Source organism: Anas platyrhynchos, chromosome 4 (genome assembly GCF_047663525.1).
Source record: "Anas platyrhynchos isolate ZD024472 breed Pekin duck chromosome 4, IASCAAS_PekinDuck_T2T, whole genome shotgun sequence".
NCBI lineage: Eukaryota > Metazoa > Chordata > Aves > Anseriformes > Anatidae > Anas > Anas platyrhynchos.
The window spans coordinates 17,748,013-17,773,676 of NC_092590.1; the positions used below are offsets into that span (position 1 = coordinate 17,748,013).

Consider the following 25,664-nt stretch of genomic DNA (forward strand, 5'->3'; position numbering starts at 1 on the left):
GACACTTTGGAAAATCCATTTGCCAACCTGCAAACCTTACCATAGGGTAAGGAGGCGGGTGTGGGACTGCTGGCATGGACAGTTACAGCGTGAGCATGGCTTGTCCCCAGCCTGGCACACATCAAGCCTCCGACCAGCTGGATAATCCAGGGGATATTTGACCAGTGCCCAAGCTTAAAGAAATGTTCTCAGCTATTCTGAACTAGAAAATCTGATTTCATACGCCAGCTCATTGGATGCAAAGGTATATTCTGTGTTCTCTTCCGCACTGATTTTTCTTGGCAGAATAATGTTCGGGTTGCCTAGGAAGGAAGGACCTAGGGGTTAAGATGGGCAGTGAGTACCTGTCACCAGAAGCACCTGTGCTGTGTGAGGCCAGGGGCCAGGTGCAGCCTATTTTTGAAGCTCATTTTTTTCTGAAAAAAATATTTTTCAGAATGGCAAGTTCCACTTCTACTTTCCCATTCCTGTTGCGCGAGATTTTTCTTTGATGAGAATTTTGTTTTTAATGATTATGCTTTTCTTCATGTCTAAAAGAAAGGAAGCATGTGTTTTGATTTTTAAAAATTATTATTATTGTTTTATTTGCAAAACACAATGGCTTATAGTAATTCTTTGGGTAGTTTCAGCTGAAATTCAACGTGCAAAGGGTTACATGTGATTTTAAGGATATGTAGAAAATATTTTTTCCTTTATCCTGACTATATATTTGCTTTTAATCTCCTGCATAAAGTTATACACAATATAATTCTGCCTCTGATTTCTGGCTTGCTGCATACTGCACTCAAGAGTCAATCTTAGTTGGGTTAATTAATTTGAATTAACTACAGGGATCCTTTCCATTGATTTCAGTGGACTGTTGATCATGCTGGCATATAATACAAATTGCTGCTTCTTAATTAACCCCTCTATTCTTATCTGATCTCTTCAAGTTACTCACCAGGTGTGGGGGAAGAGTAGGGACTGAAGCCTTGGTCTCATGAACATCATCAAGAGTGGGTTATCCAGTCAGATTTTCTCTTGCCCTCCAGGTAAATTGGTGCTTGTGTTGTGATTTACTTTTAATATATATTTCTATGTTAGTGGATGACTGCAGGAAAAATGGAAAGGAGCTTGCTCTGTAGTAGCTGGTATCTGCCACGCAGGGGAAGCCCAGGACAGGTTCACGGTGCAGGGACTTGATTTGAAATTTTTTATTACCCCTGTCGGGGCAAATCTGCTACCAGCTTCCACGTTTCCTTTTCTTCTGCTGCTGCTTAGCAAACCATAACATTTTACATTTGACCAGGCAGTATCTGGGAACCTAGAATAACAGTGAACATGGCCAAATGTTGCCCAAAAGAAAGCCTGCGTGTGTTTGACTGAGCAGGGGTGGGCATCTTTCACCACCATGCACAGGGTGCCCACCCGGGACAGAAGCAGAGACTTTCAGGAGGCTCCTGGACGTTAAATTGTAGCTGCAGAAGGCATTGGGTAGGCAAACTAAGATCACGGTTATATGGTTAATGTAAACAGTTTATCCTCACAATGCTGCCCTTTGGGATTGGTGATTTCTTTGTTCATTTTACCACACCGAAAATACATTGCATGGAAAAAGGAAGTGAAATACTGGCATGGCATCAGGCCCCAGCTGCTGCCACTTGCTGTCCGTGGCAGGGAGGCTAGGGGCTGACATGGCTTTAGTCCCAAATTATAACAGTTTCCAAAACATATTTTCTGCAATTACCAAGTAATTTTGCACCCCAGGTGTGCCATTTTTAGAGTTATTGTGGGGTTTGATCCTTATAGACACCTCGTTTGCATGGGACTCAGCACACACTGAGGCATTAGGATCCTTTAGACAGTACTGAATGTCTAAACGTTGCTGTGTCCAGTGAGAATTGGACTAGACAGCACTTTTGCAATTGAATCCTTTTGATTTTTTGACACCCAAATACCCAGTTCCACTTTGAAAATGATAGCTGAGCTCCTACATTGTGTGGGCACACTGAGGACGTTGCCATTCACGTTTTGTGACTACAACAGAGAACAGCAAACGTCCTTCTGGATACTGCAGGGTGCTCGCTGCAGGTTGGTCACTTGCTTGTGTCGTGGGGGATGGAGCCAAACTCCCTGATATGATGGATAGGAGGCACACTAACAAGGATGCTTGCTGGCAGGAAAAAAAAACCTCTCGAGAAGTATATTTAGCCTGCCTTGCAATAAGGAGCCACAGTAAATTACTGTAGCCATTTACCTGTGTACTTTTTTGCATCCATTCCTTTAAAACAAATGATACATTATTGATAACCCCATTTCAGAGGAAAAAAAAATATGATGTCATGCACTTTTGTCAATTTTCTTTTTAATTAATGGTGTTTTTGAGAAAGGTGTTTTAGAAACTGCTGCATGCTTTCAAAGCCGTCTTCTGTACATCGCTTCCTCATGATCTAAGAAGCACAGAGCGAAATCCTATCCGTAGGACATCAGACTGGGTGATCACAGAGGTATCTTCCAGCCTTGATGTCACCTTGGCGGGGTTAAAGGGTGCGTCTCCTTTTATATAGCATTATGGAGGGATGCCATCCACCAGCTCATCCAGCATCCCTCGCAGGGGTCTGACCTGCGGGTTATCAGACTGGCAGAGACCACCATTTCTTCATGGGCCAGGTTTTGCCACAGAGGGACCACTTATTCCTCTTTGCTTGGTGCAGGGAGCAAAGAAAGGCAAAAAGGAAGGCAGAAGGATAACGGGGAAAAAAAGTTAAAAGAACAATGGTGTTTCTGACAGGATAAGAAGTCCTGGTAAGGCCAGACTGGGGCTGGCAGAGCTGGCTCACAGTTAATTTAAAGTTAACAGCTAATAGCTGTTCCAAAGTGTTTTCTGCTGGAGATGTTGATTTTGGATTGTTTTCGTATGCAGGTAAATGCCTCATCTTATGAGGAATCATATTAGGGTCAGACTTAGGTGATACACCTTCAATTCCACTGCCTGGGGAGGTTGCTGTGTAAGAGTGCCCAGAATAAAGTGTGAAGGCAAAGACAGGCCACCGAGATAATGTTTCTCCATGAGTTATTTATTTCATATTGCAGTGAAAAGAGAAAGAGTTTCACTGTTCAAAATACTCACTGGAAAGCCAAGAAAACGCTGCTTGATGAGCTGTTCCTTTTTTTCTTTGGAAAAGGGCTCGTTTCTTGGGAGAGCAGGGATTAGGTCAGCTGGTCAGTCAGTTGTATTTCCCACACGAGAGGCACAGAGTGGGAAGAGTGGGAGAGGAAACTGCTTTTTACTGCCGAACACTAAAAAAAAATGCAGAATTCTTCCAAGGGAAACGTGCACCAACAGAGTTTGAAAACATATGTTACACATTAAAAAAACAACACCATAAAAATAACCATTGCAGATCTCTGCAACCACGTATAACTTTTACTGCATTGGTACTAGAAAACAGCCTTACTGTGAGGTTGGATATGAGGAAATTTCCAACATTGCTTGCAATTGTGCTGTCAGGAAGGATAACAACGTAAGCAAATTGGCAGCTCTGATCATTCACCCGTGTAGAAATTGCCTGATCTGTTCATGAACCATATTTTACTCAATCGAAAAGAAAGTAACATTTTCATCCTGATATTATTAAAAACCTAGAAGCTATTAAAAAGGCAGAAGTGCCTATAGATTGATCTAATGCTGTGATTGTAACTGAAAAGACAAAATAATATTATATGTGGAAGCCTGCACTTTTCATAAGGCCATAAAATGTTAAAAGATCACGATTATTAAGAACTTGAAGACATGACAGCCAAGGAGAGAGAGTCAAAACTGTTCTGCTCAGTATGGAGTTCAGGACATACATTTTAGCAGTGTCGTGCTGGATGATTCAAGTGCTAAACTAGTAAATGTTAATATAATATTAGGAAATTATAATGATGAATATAGCTGGATACCATCTGGTATTAACTCAGTTCCCAGGGCATTTAAAATTCTGATTGTGCAGTTCTTTGTAGGATTACTGGGTTGGAAAGCTGTGGTTGAGGAATGTTGTAATTTGTCTGGTGCTAGGATTACTGAAAAGTCAGCCAATGCTGTCTTTTGATGGAAAATATCTTGTTGGTTTTTTAATAAATAACACATTTCAGGAAGAGAGTGCGCTTTTCAGAAATTTTGGTTAATGAGGGTGCTTGCTGGAAGCTGCAGCTCTGTAGCCTTAATCTCATTCAGCTGAGAAGCGGGGCTGTGCCTGCTGTGCTGCACCCCCAGACCCTGCCTTGCTCTGTGCTTTTCTCCCTCCAAGTCAGGGCTGTGTTGGGCACGGAGGACGTGGTCTCACCAGATCCACAGGCAAGAATCAGCAAGAGACCAAGGCAAACTGCATTTCCCAAGGGGCTGTTTCCAGCCGGGCAGCTTTCAGTTCTAGGGCCCAATTCTTTGCCACTTGCTTTTCATACCCCAAACTCCTCTCACAGAAAAATAAAACCTTTTTTTTTTTATTATTTTTTTATTTCCACTCATATATGCTCTTTGATTTTAGAGAAACAGCTTCAAAGTAATGCTGAAGATAAGACAGGAGATGGTGTACAGCATCTGTCAGCAACAGAATAGGGAGAAATAGTAAGCAGTAGCTTGACGAATATGAGTCAGCTGAGTTTGTTAAGTTAAGCAGATGTAACAGAGCAAAAACTAATGGGAGTGCAAGAAATGGGTTAGGTTCTCCAGAGGCAGAAAGTCAGTAGAAATAGCTTTTATAAGACTATTTATAAAAATAAATAAATCAGTAGCAATATAAAATGTAAGACAGTGGAAGAGGCATGCTGTACCTTGAGTAGAGTACCCATCCTCGAGGCTGTTTTCAGTGGAGATTTCCATGTTCACGCTGTGTCATCAGACATTGGTTCAGCAGAAATCACCAGTATGAAGGGACAGGGGCTACGAGGCAGCACAGCTCTCTGCCTCCTGGTGGTATCACTGGCCGCTGTGGTCCCAGCTGCCTTAATTAGGCCGATGTGTGTGGTTGGAAGGCTGGTAAGTGCTCTTGCAATCCTCTTCTCAGCACTGTTCCTGCCAGGCAAAACGAAGGTGCCTCTCAGCTTCAGGTTGTTTTGATAAAATCGGGTTTTTCAGAAGGGTTTGGAGTGCTTTTCTTCTTAGGCACCTGTTGAAATGCATCCCTGGGGGGGCTGAGATTTGGAAGGGCAGACTGAAACAAATCACACATGTTTCCTATGAAGTCTTCATTCTCCTTCATTACTCCCTGTACTCAGAGGTTTTCTGCTCCTGCTCTGAAGGAACCTCCCGTGACCTATCTTTGTGTATGCTTTTCAGAAATACAGAGCGGAGGGAGAGAAACCAGGGTGCACGTCAGCGGTGAGCCAAACATGAAGAAATGTTCCTCTGGAGCAACATTTGTTCGAGCAAAAGGCCCAGGTGATCAGAGTGCTCGAGTTCCCCCCAGCTGTCGTTTCAAGATCTTTCTGTTCCACCTGGAACCACGTAGTTCCAGCTGTCCCCTCACCTGTGTGTCTGCTGGGTTTTTACACCGCCATGGCAAGGAGGCAAAGCCCAGCAGCTGTCAGACTCCATCCCGTATGACTCCCTGCACAAGGCTCTGCTGGCTGCATCCCCCAGGACAAAGGTAGGTTTGTCACCTTCCCTGGGGCTGCCACTCAACAGAAGGGCTTTGTAACATCTCTTCTGCATTCTCTCGCCTGTTATGGGAGATATATCTGCTTCTTGTCCCAGACAGATCCTTTTTCTTTGCCGTGGAGCTTTAGAGACAAGGGGTTACTTGGCTCTTTGATAAATTTCAGCTTTTGTTTTAAATCCATTTCACTTAATGCCTAGGTTTGTTTTATTTTCCCTCAGATGCTGGCTTTCAAGGGCATTTAGGCACTTGTCTGAATTGCTGGTGTTTTTTTTTCTGTACCTTTTAGCGGAGCTAAAGTGTCTGTGATTCCCTCTCCCTTCCTTCTTTCTCTCCTGATCCCTCCCCAGTTCTCGTGCTTTTGCTTTCCTGCAGAGGAGTGATAAATGGCCTGGAGTGGAGTTTGATGAGGTCAGGTGTTACTGTCGGCCGTAAATCCTTCCTGCTTGTTGCTTCAGCAGCACTCTCTGGCCTTGGACATTTACAGCTCTTCCAGTGGAGGAGGGATAGGAGTGGTGTGGGCTGTCAGCGCACCAGAGTGATTTGCCAAAGGGTTTTTACTTGATAGCTTCACACACCTGGAGAAACTCCTCCAAGCCCCAGGAACAGAGAGGAATCTTCTAATCAGCTCTTTGCTCCGAGCTAGAGCTCTCCTGCTCAGGGAGCACAGGCCTGCCTATGGCTTGTGGGGCGTAAAGTTAAGCAGTGCATTAGGCAGAGATGATCTCTGAACAGAGATGCGGAGACAGATATATGGAGAAACTTGCTGTGCTAACAGTTGTAGCTCCGTCTGTGTGAATAAGCAATGTGTTTACTTTGGTTGTCATCCCAGCACAAGCGAGGTGAATGTGTGTTGCTTTTTTGGCACACTGAGTGTGATAGCCCAATATATGCTGCAAGCAATGGAGTGTTTGCAGATTGTCAGCTCGTAAATCCCAGGTAGCTGGTGGCTGCCTGAAAGTGCCTTCGCTGTGTTGATTCTGGCAAGAGTGCGGAAAGATAACAGTGTGGGGAACTGTGGGGATGGCAAAAGAGGGCTACATGGACTTACTAAGTCCCTGTGCCACTGCTGCACGTACCAGAGTAGGCAGGGAGAACTGCATGGGCAGTTAAAAATGTAGTGGGACCTGTGTCCGTAGGAGATCTTGCTGTCTCAGTGCCAGCCCGCTGTTCTGCATACAGAAGAATCTGAAAATGGGGTTGTTAAGGGAACGCGCTTCCCTAAAATGCAGCAAAATTAGTGTTGCCCTTAGCCCTGCATATAGTTGATGCCAGTCGCTCTCCCCAAATACCACAGTCATCAAACAAGTCAAGGACTTCTATATGTAGTTAGAGATCACTTGAGCAGTAAATGAAACACATGTGCTAGTGGGTGGGGCGTAATTTCTTCTTTACACAGAAGTTTGTTTAAAATTCAGCAGAACAGAAAAAAACGTTCTTACAAGTTTTTAGTGGAAAAAAAAAAAAAAGAATGCTTACCACATAAGGAATGCTTGTGCACATGCAGTTTAATTCTGAAATTAGTCAGCCTAATGAAACCAAATTTACAGTGCCACAATAGAGGAGCTATTCAAAATGCAACGTTACTCTCCATTTCTCATGCATTTTTAGCTTTAATTTTGTAAATACCGTTTAGTAAAATCAAAACTCTTCTCGCTGTCTTGCTAGGTTTTGTGATATCCTTAATATTCAAGGAGGAGTGTCGTTACAGGATTGACATCAAAGATGATGTTTATTTATTTGGATTGCTGGAAGGTGTTGATGTCTTCTGTGTTCTCCGTCTTGTCTCTTTAAACCTGCTGGATCATACAAAAGAACATGAATAGAAGAATTTGCCTGCAGAACTTTTCATTATTAATGATGCTCTATGACTAAATTGGAAATCTGCTACTGTACCCCAAGGGGGTGATTAATTTAGCAGACTAGGAGTTTTGATTAAAAGGGAATGAAATGTCTGACACATAGTCTATTTATCAGTTATTATGATATTAAAACACTCTAATCATTGTGGTGCCTAAATTAAGGCTTCCCAGCCTAAATGTCACTTCATAGCACTGTTTTAGAGCTGGCTGTGTGATACAAGTTTATTATCAGTGGGCGCGTGAGAGTGTATGTGTATATCGTGGTCTTTGATAGGAACAAAGTGGTTTGGTACGAGCTCTTCTCTTTGCCCTTTTCTTGTTGAAGAGGAGATGAGGGAAGATGTTAAGATGCAATTTGTACTCGTGATGCATGTACAGGATGCAACTCTCGCTGATGTCCCCAGGAATTATTACACAGGCTTTTGTCAGACTTTGAGCCTACAGAATACAGAAAACATCACAGCAGCATGAGGAGCTAAGTCAGAACTCGTTCCTTCTAGAACACAGGTGAACTCTGAGATGTTACATTTGCCCAGAGATGAAACCATAACAGTTCTGTGTCCTTAAATTAAAGGTCAGGGGAGAAATAGGCAACAATCAATCAAGAAAAGTAATCAACAGTTGGCAGCAATAATGCGTTGTTTAAGCAGGCCACAGAGAAGTATGGAACCAGAGCGATAGGTCGTGTGTTTCTGTATAAATGCCTAAGAAATAGCTCTAAGCCACAGTATTGAATTGCCAAGCCTACTGAAAGCTTCAGAGAGGGAAGAGGGAGGGTCATGGAGCACTGTACGACTGAGGAACACAATGTTCATAAAAGACAAAGTCAAGTAGTGGTGCGATAGTGGTGCCTTGTGCTAAAGAAAGCTTGGAATCAAATCAGATCAATAGAATAGCCCTCCCAGTAACTCAAATTTCAGTTTTAGGCTTAAATAGGAAAATGCTGCATTAGGCCCAAATTATCCGTGGACTGACCACAATGGTGATGGTGACTGTGACATTCGGAGTGCTTTGGAGGGCAGAAAACACAGTCAAGATGAACAGTTGCCATGACCCCTTTGTAGCTAGGCTAAGTGTCCTGCCAGGGTACAATGCCAAGTCTGTCCTTTGAGACCATCACTGACCATGTCATGGAAGCCACAGAGCTGAAGCAGCCCCCGAAATTCGGGCCAGCAGAGTGTGCTTAGTTCATCATGTTCTTGTCAAAGGCCTGCTCTGCCACTGGGACTGTAACGCATTTAGACGAAGCATTCCTGCAAGAAAAGCAAACATCCACTGCTGTCACACTGAATTCCAAACAGGAGAAGCTAGAAGAGGCTAGAAGAGTTCAGTCCTAAGAGGTAACAGAAAGACTATTTAAAGACAGTGATGGAGTCCCAGAGCAAATGCATCCCATTTATCAGAAAAGATCACCTTGAGGAAAGAAAAACAAAACAAAACAAAAACGCAGAAGGAAGTAAGGTGGCTAAACAGCAGGAAAAGCATATTACTAAAAGCAAGAAGGCATCCTTCAAATAGCTTGGGTCTGACAAATGAGAAAAGTAGAAGGGCTCATAAACCCAGGTTATACAGAAAAACGCAATAAGGAAGTTCAGAAGAACTGGAGAAACTTACAGAAAGGAAAAAAAAAAATCCCTATTAAATCCCATTTCAAATACATGAGAAGCAGGAAGCTTGCCAGAGTCTGTAGGACCAATAAACAATAAATATGCAGAAGGAGTGTTCAGAAAAATGAAATGTTTCATGATGCTTGCCATGGGGGGAGCATGGGGAGGTTCCCACAGTGGAATGCCTCTCCTGGCAGATTAAGGATGAAATAGGTGCAGTGGTGGCTTCAGTGTGCATCCCCCAGATCATGCACTGCTACCAGAGGAAAAGGGCCAGTGTAACAGCATTTGAAAGTGTTTCCTGAAAGACTCCCAGAGCTCAGATGTGGTAAACCTGTGGTATCTACATTAAATAAATTGACAAAATCTGTAATAATAAAGTATGTGTGGGAGCATCGACAAACACCAGTGACAAAGAGCCAGCCAGGGTTTTGCAGTGAGAATCATGGCATACTAATCTGTCGGGTAGCCCTGGAGGAGTGGATGGGCCAGACGTATGATATAACATACATGGGGAGACAAAAAGCATCAAAGGCAGTTAAGAAGTGCAGGTGCCGTGCAATAGCAATGAAGTGCTTCAAAAAAAATTGATTAAAATTGGGAAGCAGAAGGTAGAAATGAAAGATTTAGGTTTTCACAGTGGAGGAGGGTCACAGGTCTTGTTCTGTAGGGATCGGTCAGGCCCACAGCGTTCAGTATGCTCGTAAACTGTGTGGAGAATGGGGAGTGCAGTCAGATGGTAAACTGAAATATAACCAGGCTGGGGACTTCCTTGTCACAGGAGGCATGGTACATTAGGTTATAGCAGTAGTTAGCTTCCAAAAGGAGCTGGAAAATTCAAGGATGAAAAAAAATCCATTAAAGATGATTAAAATACGAAGACGTCACCTTTAGGTCCGTAAGTTCTCAGGCTGAAAAATAGCCTGGAGGAACATCCTTCCACAAGCTCGTCCTGGCTTTATGCTGTCCCCCAGGCAGCTGGGCTGCTCGTCGTGCAGAGGGAGGCAGAGTGCGGGACTAGGCAGAGCTCTTGTTCTGCGTGGCAGTAGAAGTGTGGCTGGGAAAACACCTCGGGGTTTTTGTTTGGGATCTGTGGACAAATTGGAAGTAGAAGAAGGCTGAAGTAACCTTACCTTCTGCAGTACTTAAACAAGTCAGTCCCATCATGATATTTTGATTCAATTTTCTTTTACTTGTTTATGTACTTAAATATTAAGTACTAATAATGCACCATCCATTATTTATGCAAAGTATGTGAGCTGTGCGTTCCCTAAGACACCGAGCCATCACTACTGCCCTGAAGGATGGGTAAATCAGCTGGATACAGAAGAAAAAAAGTGCAGTGTGAGCCTTTTTTCTCCTCCCTAGCTCCTAAAATCTGGGCTATAGCTAAGAAAAGCACGTTGCTTCAGGTGGGAGGAGGGCCTGCTCCGTCCAGCTCAGCTCCACGAGCTGCTGAACCTGAACCTTTGGTTCATCAGGAGCCTCTGTTTGCCTGGTATTGTGTTAAAACCCAATCATTTACAGGTCAAACCAACTGGTAAACCAACCTTTCTGTGGTCTCTCTTCTTCTGGTGGCTCCTCTGTGAAATGTTTGCAGTGGCACAGAGCCCCAGGTCGTGTGAGAAGCAGGGTTTCCCCCAAAATAAAAAGCAGCTCTCCCACCTTGTGATGTAGGTCAGCCTGGGCACAGATCTAGGAGCTGGGTTTGCTTTGTCCTCCAGAGTGTCCCGCGCTGCATGGAGACGTCTCGCTCCCAGTCTGAAGGCAGGCACAGAGGCGAGCACCTTACCGAAAGGAGATGCGTTGTGTGAAGAGTTGGCTGCAGTTTTTTTAAGAGAATCGGGATGCAAAATTGAAGAGGGAAACTTCAGGGGATAAAAACAGATGTTTTAAGATGTACTATCAGAGAGAACAGCACTTTGCAAACAACACTGGTAAAAAATATGACAGGGTAAGGGGAATGTGCCCTATGAATTAGTGGCAGGTATGGGAAAAGGCAGTCTCATCCGTCTGCACTTTCTGCATTAATTTTTCTCCTAGCAAAAAAAAAAAAAACACAAAGAGATCTCCTGGGGGCAAGAGATTTTTCAGCAGAGAGATTTTGTTTGTAAATAAAACAAGGAGAAAAGTGTCAGAAGATAAATACTTCCTGAAAAATAAATAAGTAAACAAATAGAAATGAAAAAAAATCCATCCCCCAGCAAACCACCCGGCACAAACGGAGCGGGTAACATCGGCCTCCTGCCCGCTGCCGTAGGTGAAGATGTCCGGGAGGCCGCTGGATGCTCTGCTCCCTCCCTCCCTGTCCGTCCCCCGGGTCCCCTGCAGCTTCTGCTGCTGCAGGAGAATAACGAGGATGTTCCTCTGAACGTGACACCGCCTCAGTGGGGTCTTTAGGAGAGCTCTCCAAGCTGTTCCCCCAAGCCCCGCGGTACCGCGCAGCCTGGGCAGGCAGTGCTGGTGGGCTCAGCGCTTCCCTCGCTTTTATTTGCCTGCTCGGGGAGAACACTGCCCTCACCTCCACGGCTCCTTTTGAAGTGACATCAGGCACGGATGTATTGAAACAAATGGCAAACGTTCCCTGCCAGGGTAAGGGGGAACGGTCATGCATCAAAAGAGCAGCCTTGCATTGCCCAGTCTTTATCTTACACGCTGTGCATTTCCTTTTCTTTATTATTTAGCAGGATTTAGCACTGGAACTGAGCAAGTGTGAGTGAAGCCGAAGAGAGCTCAGCCTGAGCATGAGCTCTCCGCTCGATGCACAGAAGTAGAGGAAGTTTGTGAATTTCTGTGAGATCACTGAATTTTGTGTCAGCTTTTTATGCACCTTACCTCGTTGCTCCAGATGCTGTTTTAGCGACCTGGAGCTCGCCAAGGTGGAAATTGTTAGAATAAACCTGTCTGTGAGCTAGTGACAGAAATATTGCTAGCTTTTTATCTGCTTTTCCTGCCTTGATTTCTCCAGAGCTTACCTGTGCTGCCTCTTGTCCAAAGGACATTTTTATACCCGTGCCGATAAGCGGCAGAGCGCTCACGGAGGGCACAGCGCAGTGGCAGCCCGCGAGGGAAGCAGTGAAAAGCTTCCTTTAACATCTCTGTACGTGGCAAACCCAATTTTGGGCCGTATATGTCAGCGTGGCAACTCTCCTTGTTCCCAGTCAGCATGCTACAGGGTAAGCGAGAATACAGCTTATTGCAGGCTTTTGTTTCTCTTCCAAGGTTCGTTCCTTTTCATCCCTTTCTGCGCCGAGTGTAATAAACAGAACAGGAAGCTGAAGGCAGTTTGGCTGGGGAAACAAGGCTCAATAATTAAAAACAAAATCAGCAACAACAAAAATATGCAGAAAAACAACCAAAAAGAGCAGGTCAGCAGAGAGAAAGAAAGACACCTTTGACAGAGGAAAAGGAAAAGAAGGAAAAGCAACGTCCAGGCTGTTCTCAACCAGCGTGAACGGAGGTTGTGCATAACAAATACAGAGATCTTGCCATGTCCTACACAGGTGGGTCGTGCTTTTTCCCTGCTCCCTTATTCCTGCCCACCCCATTGCAGCTAGAGCAAGGCCACCGGTCAGGTGGGAGGTTAGGGGGCAGGGTGAATGCTCTGGCCTCAGGTGCCCCTCCGAAAATGAGCGTTGGGATTTGGCCCTTAACTCCCTGAGCAGCGCGGAGAGAGGCTTTCTTTTCGCTGGGTTTGGGGAAAAAAACATGGGGGAAAAAAAAATGGCTGAGGGAATGAAAGAAATGCACTCTGGTTCTGCTTTCGTTGTGAGCTTCGAGCTTTTGTGTCCATAGAAATGCAGATTTATGAGATCTTGCACTTGTATCAATGCCTTCCCTGGCGTTGAGCACGAAGCATCTAATAACCAGCAGGTTCTCCTGTTGGCGCGGGGAGGATCGTCGCTTGGACTTGATCCAACCCCTAAGTATTACGGATGAGCCTAAGGCAGTGCTGGAGTGACATATTACCCTGCTTCTCCCTATAGCGCTATTCCTGTCTTTGCCTCTTCTGGATGCTCTGAGAAAAGGCAGTGGCAGAGGCACACCTCGGGGCTGATGTGCGGCAGCAGTTCCTGTGTCTCTGTGTTTCACCCGGACTGCTGCAGCTGTCCTATATGGGTTAGGCCACCTGGAAAGGGACAGAGAGCCTTCATCGCTCTGCTGGGGCACCAAATCTGCTCCCCTGTACCAGCCAGAATGAGACACGAGGCACCTGCACAGGCAGCACGGTGGAGCTGAGGATCCTTCAGGTACAGGGGGCTCAGGGGCTCCTGCCAGGCAAGGCGGCTGAGACGATCCGCTGCCTGCGACCTCATTAAAACAGCCTGATTGGGGCTGCTAATCACATAAATAAAGAATTAAATCATAGCATTAACCTTCTGCAGGGAAACCTGCCCTGGCAACACTGGCAGAATTAGATCTATTAATTATTTACAGGGTCATTTGATAGAAATGTATATAGATGGCAGATTATGAGCACTTGAAGCAATAAGTTAACCATAAATTATTGCTCCGATAAGAATCTCTTAATATTTTCCTCTTCATGTCCTGAATTAAAAGCCACCTTGCTTTTATCTCTGGAAGACAGTAGCACCGCACAGCATTTATCGCAGGTAGATCAAACAGAAGCCATGCCTCAGCAGCGAGGATTTTCACACGCCTTTTTTTACTCTCGAGGCTCCTCGTTTTGTTGGCCATCCCTCCTGTGCCAAGAAGACTAAATGCAGGGCCGGTTCCTCACCTGCTGTGACCTCTCAGAGCTTCCTTGGTGGCAAAGCTTTTCAGAGAACCTGAGGACGTGTCCTTGCCATCACCGAGCAGGTAACCTGGCATCCACAGCACCAGGATGCTTCCTGCAGTGTCTCTCTGGTGCCACTCATCAAAGCACTCCATTCCATTAAATGCATGTATTTTTTTCCCTTCTATCTAAGGACTGCTTGGAAAAAAAAAAAACGCTCTTGAATCAGATGGGATGATGAGTTCATTGTTTTACCGATTCTAGTGGGCTTGCAGGAATGACAATGGTACTAGATGGGCTTGTTTGCTGACCGGAATTTGAATGTGGAGCTGCAGCTAGCACACAAAAGACTTGGGCATGTGGAGTGGAGGAGGGTGGGGAGACTGAAGGGAAATCTGTCATTATTTATGGAAATATCCAGTATTCATGGAGCCATCTGCTGTGAGTGATTCAAGTCGGAGAAGTGTCATAAAATGAGAAAGCATAATGTAAAAAGGAAAAAAAAAACACAACAACAAAAAACCCTGCATCTCTCAGAAACCTGAACCAGTGAATGTGTAACCTCAGAATCTCTCTTTTTAAAGATGGTTTGCAAATCTTCCGCCAGATTGAGAGATAAAGATAGATGATATTTCTCAGGTTTCTTTCCTCCCCCTTTTTGGAGCAATTCATTCCATTTGTTCATTTCCAGCCTTTTAATTATTGATCATGTCTTTTCCTTTTCACTTCCTTACTGTTACGGGCTATGAGACAAGGGGGAGTTAGAAAAAGGTGTCTGAGAGCCTGCCTAGACCTTGAGGCATCGAGAAGGTCTTTACTGTAGCTACGGTTTTCTCTTGATACTGAAGCATCGGTTGTGTTGCCAAAATTTTTATTAATATTAAGAAATCTTAATAAGGGTGGGACCCTCATAACACTCCCATGGACCAGGTCTAGGCAGAGGCTGGGCTGCTGCCCTGTGCTGTGCCCTCCCAGGTAGTTCAGACGCTTCATTTATTGATTTGATCACTCTCTGCACAGCCAATATAGACAGACAGTGGGGAAAATGAGGCCAAAAAAAAAGAGGCAACGATTTGCACAGCATCACAGCAAGCTACTGACAAAATTGGGAATAGATCGTATCTTTCTTGATTTTTCATGGGAAATAATCCTGAGAAAGTCTTTTTCTCCTCTCCCATAGTGTTGCAGTCAAAGGCTATGTATTTAAAACTCTCCTTCCTATTACTTTGGCTTTTTAAAATACTTACCTGCTTTTAATTTGCTGTTCTTGTTGGGTCATCTCAAAGCCCTGCAATGGTCCTGTTCTCCGTGTAGGGTTGCCTCTCTTCTTCCAGTATTCCAACTTCATGCCTTAAAAATTACATCTCCAGCTCAGCAATGCACATAAGGATGTGCTCAAGCACCACAGATTTCAATTGATATGATTAAGGATGCTCTTAAGTGCTTGCTCTTTGCCCCTTTCTTCCATACTTTGAACAAATACTGTGCTTCATGAGAAAACCAACAGAGAAGTGGTTCAGATGCTTGCGTACGAGTGATTTCTGTTCTTTCTGGATGCAAGGTTTGGGATTTCCTGGGGCCAAGGCCCTACCAATGAATTACTAGATTATCCTCAAAGCTAACAGACGATGGGATGGGAGGGTACCTTTAAGAGTTCGTCTGATGTCTTGTTCCTCAAAGCAACACCAGCTCTACCTTTGCCTTGTCTGATGTTTTTTGTCAAGCCTCAGAAATAAGCTACAGAAGAACTGCAGCAATTATTCTCTGATGTTTAGAACGTGTCTAATCCAAATTTCCCTCAGCCATGACTTACCCTGCCCATTGAGCGCACACGGAACGGGCTCTGCCATTCCTATCCACAAGAGCCTTTTGCAAACCCGCAAACTGTTACATGGTCAGTGCTGTGTTTTCTCTTCTGCAGACCTGTTCCAGTTCTTGAGGAGCTTGTGCCTTCCCCAGCTGCTGTTGTCCTAGAGGTAGGTTTCACATCTGAAGCCCCAGCTCCTGCTTCAGGAGACGGCAGTGTTTTCCCAGTGTCTCTAGAAACAACTCCTTTCTTTTCTGCGTAATCGGTAAGCTTTCAGCTGTTATTTTTTTCCCCCTATGCACAAAAGCTGCAGAAAGAGCACCTGGCCGTGAATTACAGTGTTATGGATTAGTAACTAAATTTTGAGACAGATCATTTGTTCCTTTCTTTAATTACACAGGACTTGTTCCAGCCACACTCGTGCTAAGCAGGACCTCGTTCAGTACCCAGCCCCTCGGTAATCAATGTGTCTGCAGGGGAGGAAATACGGTGTGCCAGGTAAGGGAACCTTTGCTTCCTGTCCCAGGTCACTCATTTCTCTCAGCTGTAGCACAAGTTATGTTTAGTCCAGTAATGAAAAGCTGATTGCACTAAAACATCTGTGAGGTACGCAGTCATGCTGTCTGCAGCACACTGAAGAATGGTCCTTTGTTTGCTTGGGACACCCAACCCATTGCAAAAAGCAATATTTGTAGCTAATCACCATAGTGATTTGAATTTTCATTTAGCCATTGTGCTAATAGAAGCAGCTGGAAAAAAAAAATCAGCAGAAATAAACACAACTATTAAGTACTGTCAGTTTTCAGCACCAGGAGCTGCTGGAAGTAATGCTGATGCGTCCAACCCAAGAAATCTTTTTAATGTGAAATGATATATATGAGGCCAAGAGAGGAACACATTTTATCTTGTTTGCTTAGACTCCAGAATAGATCTCTGAGTCTCCGGACATAATGATTGCTTAGGCAAGTCAAACACTGTATATCACCTGCTGAGCATCTGATTCATTGACTGAGTGGATTGAAGCCAATTTAACCAGCTGGAATCTGTAATATTGACTTCTACGGTGTGATACTGATCTATAGCACCCAGAGGATTTGGCCCGGAGACAAAGGGAGGCAGCGTTTCCTTTGGGTGACATCTTTGCTGCAGGCTGAGGTGGACGGTAGCTGTCCTGTGAACCTTGCTTGCCCGAGAAGCGGTGTGTAGGGCACGTGCAGCGCCAGTGGGTTTTGTCATGCTCCCTGTGGATGCTTTAGTGTTTTTCTGGGAAAGGGAAGGAAGGAGGCTGGATCCAGCTTTCCCTTCTGCTGAAGAGGAAGCAGAGCATGCACGATGCCTCCCTCGCTCTTCAGAGCCCCAGCTTCGCCTGTCACCGTGAGTGCTGTGGCAGTCCCGGTGCTTGGCACTGCCAGCATCAGAGTTACGGCACTACCGTGCTGCTGCTCATCATTATTTCCTAGCTAAGTGACTTAATTTACTAAATCTCTACATATCTCCATATCCAAAAAAAAAAAAAAAAACCACCACCACGGGGACAAAAGGCTAAGCAGAATTTATTATTGCTCTTTATTATTATCAAATCTTTTGCCTCCTTTTTAAGATTTATGAACCTCTATTTAATTAATTCATCAGGAAACCGAAAAAGCTAATTGTGGGTTCATATGCATTTCCATAGGCAGGGGCTCATTCCCTTACCAGATGTCAATAATACCTGATCCGTGCAAATGGAGCTTGGCTTGTGGCAGCCTGCTGCCTGAGCTAATTAACGTCGTGACTCTGGTCCACCCTGAGCAAGAAGGGAGCTTGGGTTTTGCATAATTGTAAGACTGGGGGTAGGCAGGATTAGAAACAGGGAGCTGAACTCCAGCATCTTGGAGGCTCAGTTCTGCAGTGCTAACCCTCTGGTACCAGGGGTCCGGATATAGGGAAGTGATGACAGAGGCAGGCTGCTTAAAAAAGAAAACCTAGGAGGAGCTCTGGAGTGCACTGCCCAGCCCTCGTCACTGTTTGTAGAGACAGAAGGGGCTTGTTCACTTGAATTCAGGGTCATGTTGGGTCCCTCTTTGGTTTGCTTTGATCCTTTTCATGCTGCGATTCCCCCTGGGTCAGGCAACGCCAGGCTGCCTCAAGCACAGCACTATTTCACTTGCTGAGTTTTCTTAGGGCAGCATCAGGGTTTGGTGGCTTGCAGAAGAGTTGTTCATTGGCCAGGACCACGCGCATCATCACCTCGTGGCCTCTTCTGGGCACACAGATTCTCCTCTCCTTAGGGAAGATATTTCTGGGGGAGCCTGGGTGAGATTTCACGTTTTCCGAGGCAGGTCTCAGCCAAGCATGACTTGCTTTTATTTTTGTTGTTCCTAGCATTATTAGCACACAGTTTGTTTTCAAAGATAACGATGTGGAAAAAACAATAGCATCCTGCCAAACTCCTTCGGTATACAGTCTGCAGGTTGTGCTATATTATCTGCATCCTACTATGCACACTGGAATGGTTTGTAAACTCTGTCTTGTGAGCTACAAAGGAAATGAAAATATTGAAATACATCCCTTCCCTTCTCTGCCAAATAGGCCTTCCTTCTCCTGGTACTTTTCCTTTTCTATCTTTGAGCTGTATTGTAGGGATCTTGTTTAGCATTTAAAAAGCTACTGCTGCACTCTATTATCAAAGACATATTTGTTAAAACATGCATATGAAAGGATTTGTAATTGAAGTACAGCTTTGATATATTTAATAGGATGTAAAACTGCCATCCCTTTTTAATAGGAGATGCTTTATGTGCATTAGAAGTAATATAATAATGCCTCTCCACTGAGCTCTACCCATTAGCAGACTTTTTTTCTCCCTTTCTTTTAGTTAATCTTAAAACTTTAATGTAATCTAAACACATTAACATCTTTTTTCTCCCCTTTCTGTACTTGCAAGTGCTTTGAACTGAACTTTGTTTCAAATAAGAGATAGCTACAAACATGGCATCAATATACGGTGCCCCAGCACTGCCTGACAGATGGTCCATAAACCAGCACATCTCCTTGCCTCAGAAATGTTAACAGTAATGGGAGCGTGGCTCTATGTGGGAGCGAGGGAGCAGGCACGCATGAGAATGACCTTGTAAACAATGCACCACAATAAGCATGTGCTTTTGTATATTCCCATGTCTCAAATGTAATCAAACACCAGAGCAGCAGAAATAGAAAATGTCAAAAAAAAAAAAAAAAAAAAAAAAGTCTCTTTAATAGCTATTTCCATGTTGCAGCTTCTCAATTCTTTACAAGGAATTGTTGTTACAGTTCAGGAAAGATCAGGCACTATTTTGCAAGCTGGCTATCCAGTGTTAGTTGCTCTTGGAAAATCCTGGATATGTCTCAGGGCCAGGTCAGAGGAACCCAGGTGAGAGCCCCCTGATTTCTAGCCTAGCACCCCGCTAACATCCAGCAGGATGTATTAATCACAGCTGTTGTAAGAATATTCACAAAACACCTGTGGTTTTGTTGCTTTGTTAAGAAATGGGGCCCTTTCAAAACGTATCTCCCTTTTGATCCAGATACACTGCTGTATTGGCTGTGATCAGCTCTGTGAGTACACTTACTGCTTTTCCTGAGAACGTCTTTTAATTCACTCTTTCAGTGATACCTTGGAGCATTTTGAACATGAAGGTGTTGTGCCAGTGACTTATGAAGCTAGGTAGCTGTGAGCCATGGATGGAGGCCTTTCAGAACACAACCCACTGCACGTGTCCACTGTATTTCAACACAGGTAAGCGGGCATGTTGTGCAGCCCGTGTTTGAGGGATGCTGCCGTCGTCCAGGACCGTTTGTAGGAAGTGGTCACAAGGTTCAGACTCTTGGACTCTTTCCCAGTGAATTTTTGAAAGAACGAATATTCCTCTAGGCTGATAGAGTGACTGTGGGATGGCATTAGTGGTCTGTCATCCCCCATGTGGCTTAGATGCAGCAGTGTTTGTAGAGTTGTCAGATTCTCAGTTTGGGACTATAGTTTGCCAGTGCTGCAGCTCCTTCTGCTTCTACTGCTTTTCTTGGAAGCATTCTTAACCTGTCTCCTCTGGCCTGCATTGCAGCCTGCAAATAGCCATGTCAGCAAGGAGGCACATTTATTCAAACAACACGGGTGTCTGAAAGAAGTCTGAGGCTCTGTATGTAAATATGTGAATGTTAGAATGCATTGTACAAATTTAAATTGATGCATCGTGACTAGGCAGAGAGAAAAAATCCATTTCATATGGGGAATAAATACATTCTTTTCCTAAAAAGAAACAGTGCAATTCATTCAATTTGCATTTGGATATTGCCTTTGTTCAAATAAGTGGGGTATGTTTGGGTGTTTACAAACAGCAAGGATCACGCAAGGTATTTTCAGTGTTTTCTAAAGCTGGTTCTTTTTTGCAGATGTAAATCCATCTCCTATATCTGTGAACATCTGAATTCCAAAAAACAGATGTATTCATTAACCGTCCAGAACATGAAAAAATAAAACAACCCTCTGATGCTGATGAACTTGTTCTGCAATAGGGACTGCTGTAAGGTAGGTTTAAAGAGAAATTTTTAAAATGACTTGTCAAGCCACAGTTCAGGGATTTTGTCACTGGTTTCACTTTCAGTGCACACTGAGCTGCAGTGGGCACAGCATAAATGCCAAGTCCGCCGAGTATCATACACTCCTCAGGTTAAAGTGAACTTGGGCAAAGTGCTGACCAGATATCTGGGGTTAGGGAGATGAAACATTTCAAAACAATCCAGAAAAACAGAATGGGCTTAGAACGAGGTGGTAAAAGAACTGAAGGAGCAGTACTGCAGCCAAAGCTTCATAAGAATTCTGGTCTGGTTTGAAAACAAAAACAAGTGAGCCAAGTTGGCAGTGAAGTCTTGGACAAAGCTAACTGCACCCTGCAGTGTGAGCTCTGTGTGAGATGCAAGTTTACCCCAGGCCTAACCAGACTCTGCTGGAAAAAATTGATTTTTTTTTTCATCATTTCATTAAGTTTTGCAGTTATTCCTGCATAAGTTAGCCCTTACCTTTTTCTTGCAGGACAAAGCCATTGACCCAGAGCACATCACTAAACAGATTAATTACTGCTGCCTGCTGGACACGGAAGAGTTGTCACTGCTGCTCCATCCAGCTATCTATGAGGGATCTCCAGGAAGCCTGTCACAGGTAAAAGCGGTTCTACTTTTCGGCTTATATTTGGTTCTGTACGCAGGTAACTACATTTTCAGGAGAGCCTTCCCCACAAGGGTATTCTGCTTCACTGCTGGGGGTGCTAGGTGTAAGTTGCTGCAGATTGCCCCAGCAATTTGTTCATTTAACTCGCAGTTTATTTGAAGTTGTCCTTTCTAAGAGCTGGGATAAACGCTCCAATTTCAATAGAATTTTAATTTTAGGTCAGATGTTTATTTTTTCTGTCCTCTTCTCATTACACACTTGTGTAAGGAAACCATTTGGGCAGAGTCAAGTATAAATATGCTTTCTAATCATAACATGCTTTCTTTATAGCAGAGCTCATGGAGGAGTGAAAGCAATACTGCATTATGTCAATATGCTCTGGTGGTTTATTTCAGAAAAAAAAAAATGAACAGGATTTACTTAAGAAATAATAGTCTCAGAAAAAAATACCTGAATCAAAGCATTCACAAATGCATGTATGAAGTACAGTGACTTGATAATAGACTAATTTGACTTAAATGAGGAACAAAAGCTCTATTTTAAGCAATTCTCAATGGTCTAGTCTAATAAATGACACAGAGAGACTACCTATTCTAATTTCTTTGGTGTCTGGCTTCTGTTATTAAAGAGCATGTGTTTTCAGAGCAAGTCATACCTTAAGTCTGCTTCAGTGAAGAGAGAAGTGCCACACGTTGGCCAAATACATAGGAGCAGATTCCTTAAGAGACCTCACAGCCTAGGAAATAAAAAAGAAAAGACTCATTTAGTTTACCGTGAAGAGGCATCCATAGAAGCAGAAGAGGCACATTTAGTCTTGTCTGAGACATTTGCTTTCCTTACTCTAAATCTTGCCCAGATGCAAGAAGAAATATATGATTTAATACTGATAACTTGTGCTCACAGGGGCTTTGGCATTAGTGAAAATTAAGTGCTCTGTTGAAGGCACTAGTTTCTTGAGACTGAAGGGGAAGGAAGGATTCAATGTCATTTCTCTTCCTGAAGCACAGTATGGAGCTCACCTGAAGAACTGTGAGTATTACTTACCCCCCACGGAGCAAAGGTATGCCATTTCCAAAATTAGTGCTTCCCTTCACACAGAATTAGTCTTCTGGGAATTATTTTCCTTCCTTCCTCACTGGCACGCACAGCGAATATTTTAACCTTGAAACATCTTTTTGTCTTTCCTATGCCTCAGTGAAAATTAGCCTTGGAGTCCTAGCCCTCAGCTGTGAGGCTGAGGAGACAGTGGTGATAGCGTCTTGCTTTCAGAGAGTAATTACACCAAGGCTGACTAATGCACAGCCCCAGCTGCACAGGAACATCCAGAGTGGTCAGTCTCCTTAAGAAGCCTCCCCGAAAGTGAATCCTTCAGCTATTTTCAGTGCTGGCAAAGAGACTCCTTGCCTGCTGGGTATGGGGGGCCACCACCAGGGCTGGCCTCAGTGAGGAAGCTGTGTCCTTCTAGAGGTGCTGCTCCTGACTAACGCAGGTGTAACATAACACAGGTCAAAACCCATCCTTGCTGCCTGGTCCAGGCAGAACCCTTTTGCTGTTGGGAAGAACTCAGCCATCAAACTGTAGCAGTACTGTAGTCTCTGGAAGCTAGATCCCCCAAAAGGAGACATGACAACAGCTGCTGCTTTACCTTCTTTTCCTTGGGGATAGGCAGGGACAGAAATTCAGCTTCTTAGCTGTGCAGTGGCAGTGGAGAGGAGGCTGCTCTTCTGCAGCTGCTGCATGCTCCTGGACCAAAACTGGGGCTGGATGCAGGTCCAAGCTCTCCAGAAAGCTTTCTGATAATTCTTCCATGGTGCTTCAAGTCCTACAAAGAAAATAAAATACATTCATTTCACACCAGGCAGCAACAGAGGCCGGGCAGCAGGTTGGGTTGGATTTGGGGAAAAAAACTTAGTTGCTGTTGATGTACCTGTTGGAAATGGAGGTCTCTTGGAAACCTGGGCAGTTATCTGGGTGCTTGAATGGAAGGTGTGGGTCACTCAGAAGAAATGGGGTGATGTGTCTTTGCCTGGAGAGTAATGAGAGCTGGGTAATGGCAGCCAGACAATTACAATCTTATGTCAGTCTTGTCTGAAATGGAAAAACCAACAGTCTAAAAGGCTATAACACTGATTCTGTAGAACATTAAACTATTACTTTATGCTGATGATATCCTACTGTTAATTAAGGACTCGCATGCTTCCCCTCTTGCCTATAATGAATATTGCTCTCTGAGTACAAAGTTATCATTGCACAAAATTAATGACTCTGAGACTGCAGTGATGCAGCTTTCTGGAGTTTGCCCTTCAGCCCTGCTCACCTCATGGAATCTTAAGTGGGCACCCAAAAATACAGTACAATTAGTTAGAGGCTGATATTAACAAAGCCCCAGACAATGTAATTAAAGATAATTTAAATCCAATTATCAAGCAGGTAGGAAAAGATTTGGAGGGATAGCCAGCGCTAAATAAAAGCCAATGTACATGATTCAGTAGGCCAGATTCTGCCCTCATTTGCGGTCCCATCAGGTTGTTAAAATAGAAATGAGGACATCATGTAAGTCAGCACCCTCAGAATCACTGTCATAAATGTTCTTGTGACAACATTTTGCACGAGCAGCGAAAGTCGTGCATGCTTTGAGTTTACTTTGAGCATGAGTGGACATAAAGACCTATACATACAATGAATAATCCTAATCGTTACTAATAATTTTATTCTCAATCCACCCTATCAGAAAATAATAATCAGATAGTAATACTTCACCTCTACTGAAACTCAATTTTATTAAACATACTTGGATCCAGACACGGTTTTCAGCACTGGAGAATTTAACAAAGCCTGATCTGTACTACCAAGTTCACATTTACCCACAGCCCAGAGGCTTCTGATGCTATAAAGAAAGCTTCTTATAAGTCAGCGTTAAACTTCCTGAATAGCTACAACAAATACAGTAAAAATACATTTCAGGTGACAGAAAACTCAGGACGAGAGGATGAATTAAAGATGTCACGGGAGACATTTGAAAAGTACTTATAGCTCTCAGGATGAGAAATGTTAATATTCCCCCTAAATGTCATATAATTGGCCCAATTTCATGCACCAAAATCATGCAGATTTTCATGTGTGTGTTGTGTTTTTTTTGATTCCTAAAAGGGATAATTTTGAGTGAAAATGGCTGCATTTCAGGGAAGCTTTTTTTCCTGCCTCATACTGTAAACTAATATAGTTGTTAAACAGAGGTTGCATTTCAGCAGTGGCTTGAAATGGAAATATCTTTCTGAAAAGCATATTAAATCCTTTGTGTTGAAAATATAAATCATTTATTTTTGGAGTGGCTTGAAAAATTAAATCATGACAGTCTTATTCAAACAGTTTTCTAAACTGCATTATTTTTGGGGCTAGTCAAAATGTTCTGCAGAATTAATTTTACCTCTGGAAAAAAAGGCAGAGAAGATCCAGTCCAATCCACGTCCTTAGATTTTTTCAGTCTACTGTTGGATCAGCCAGCTGGGACAAGGTAGCAGGTATGGTTTTGCCAGGGAAGGGGTCAGTGCTGTAGAGCATGATACCCACCTAGCAAAAGAGAAAGCGAAAAGTGGGAGAGAAAGCAGTGACACACATTTACCATAGGATGGAGCGGTGGAAATAAATGAAAGGTGTCGATGAAAGAAGTCTGGGCAGCAGCAGCAAAGGAGAGCTGGTTGCTGGTACAAGAGTGTGATTCATACTGAACAGAAACAACTAAGAAAAGGATATCATCCTGCTATAAAACAGCTTCTGTAACAGCTTTACAGCAAACACATAGATGGTAGCGCTGCAAATACATAACAAAGTTCATAGAACTCAGCATATGGGAGCTCCTGTTCAAAACTGCAGCACGAGAGGTGTGCTCTTCTCCTCTTGAGATACCACATTCACTGAGTTATAGGCCTAGCAAATTCCTGCCTGGGAAACTGGCAACTTCCTGCACATACTTTCAGGCTGCACGGATGTGCTCCCAGAAGTCATGAACTGCCACAGAGAAAAAATGAAAAGGTAACAGGAGTTGGGTGATCCTCTGCATTTCCAAATTAAAATAATTTTTTTTTTTTACCCCTCCAGCAGCAAGCGAATTCACATTTCTATTCTCCAGCTTCTACCTTCTTGGCTGTTAACAGACTACGAGGCACCCCAAATTATTATCATAGAATGATTCGGGTTGGAAAGGATCTGTAAGATCATCTAGTCCAACCTTTACCGTAGTACTAAAGTCCACCAATAAACCATGCTACTAAATTATAAATCTACACATTTCTTGAAGACCTCCAGAGATGGTGACTCAACCACTTCCCTGGGCAGCCTTTTCCAATGTTGCACAACCCTTTCAGTAAAGAAATTTCTCCCTAATATCTAACATAAACGTCCCCTGCTGCAACTCGAAGCCATTTCTCATCTTATCACGTGGTGTTTGGGAGAAGAGCCCAATCCCCACCTTGCTACAGAATCCTTTGAGATTGTTGTAGAGAGCAGTGAGGTCTCCCCTGAGCCTCCTCTTCTCCAGACTAAATGATGTGCCTCAGCCCATCGGTGCAGCCTATCCAGATCCTCCTGCAGAGCCTTCCTACCCTCGAGCAGATCGACACACGCACCTAACTTGGTGTCATCTGCAAACTTACTGAGGGCGCACTCGATCCCCTCATCCAGATCATTGATGAAGATATTAAAGAGGACCGGCCCCAGCACCGAGCCCTGGGGGATGCCACTAGTGACTGGCCTCCAACTGGACTTGACTCCATTTACCACGACTCTTTGGGCCCAGCTATCCAGCCAGTTTTTAACACAATGAGATGTGCACCAGTCCAAGCCATGAGCAG

At 43.9% G+C, this 25,664-nt stretch overlaps 1 long non-coding RNA gene across 1 annotated transcript; it reads left to right on the forward strand.

Moving 5' to 3' along the window:
- The first annotated feature begins 913 nt into the window (after positions 1-913).
- On the forward strand, positions 914-22,465 carry LOC113843534 (uncharacterized). Its single transcript, XR_005265602.2, has 10 exons — positions 914-1,031; positions 5,300-5,609; positions 12,310-12,590; positions 13,765-13,908; positions 15,747-15,801; positions 16,033-16,130; positions 19,261-19,389; positions 20,040-20,175; positions 20,680-20,805; positions 21,718-22,465. It is a non-coding gene; the product is annotated as an uncharacterized lncRNA (long non-coding RNA).
- Positions 22,466-25,664: the final 3,199 nt, after the last annotated feature.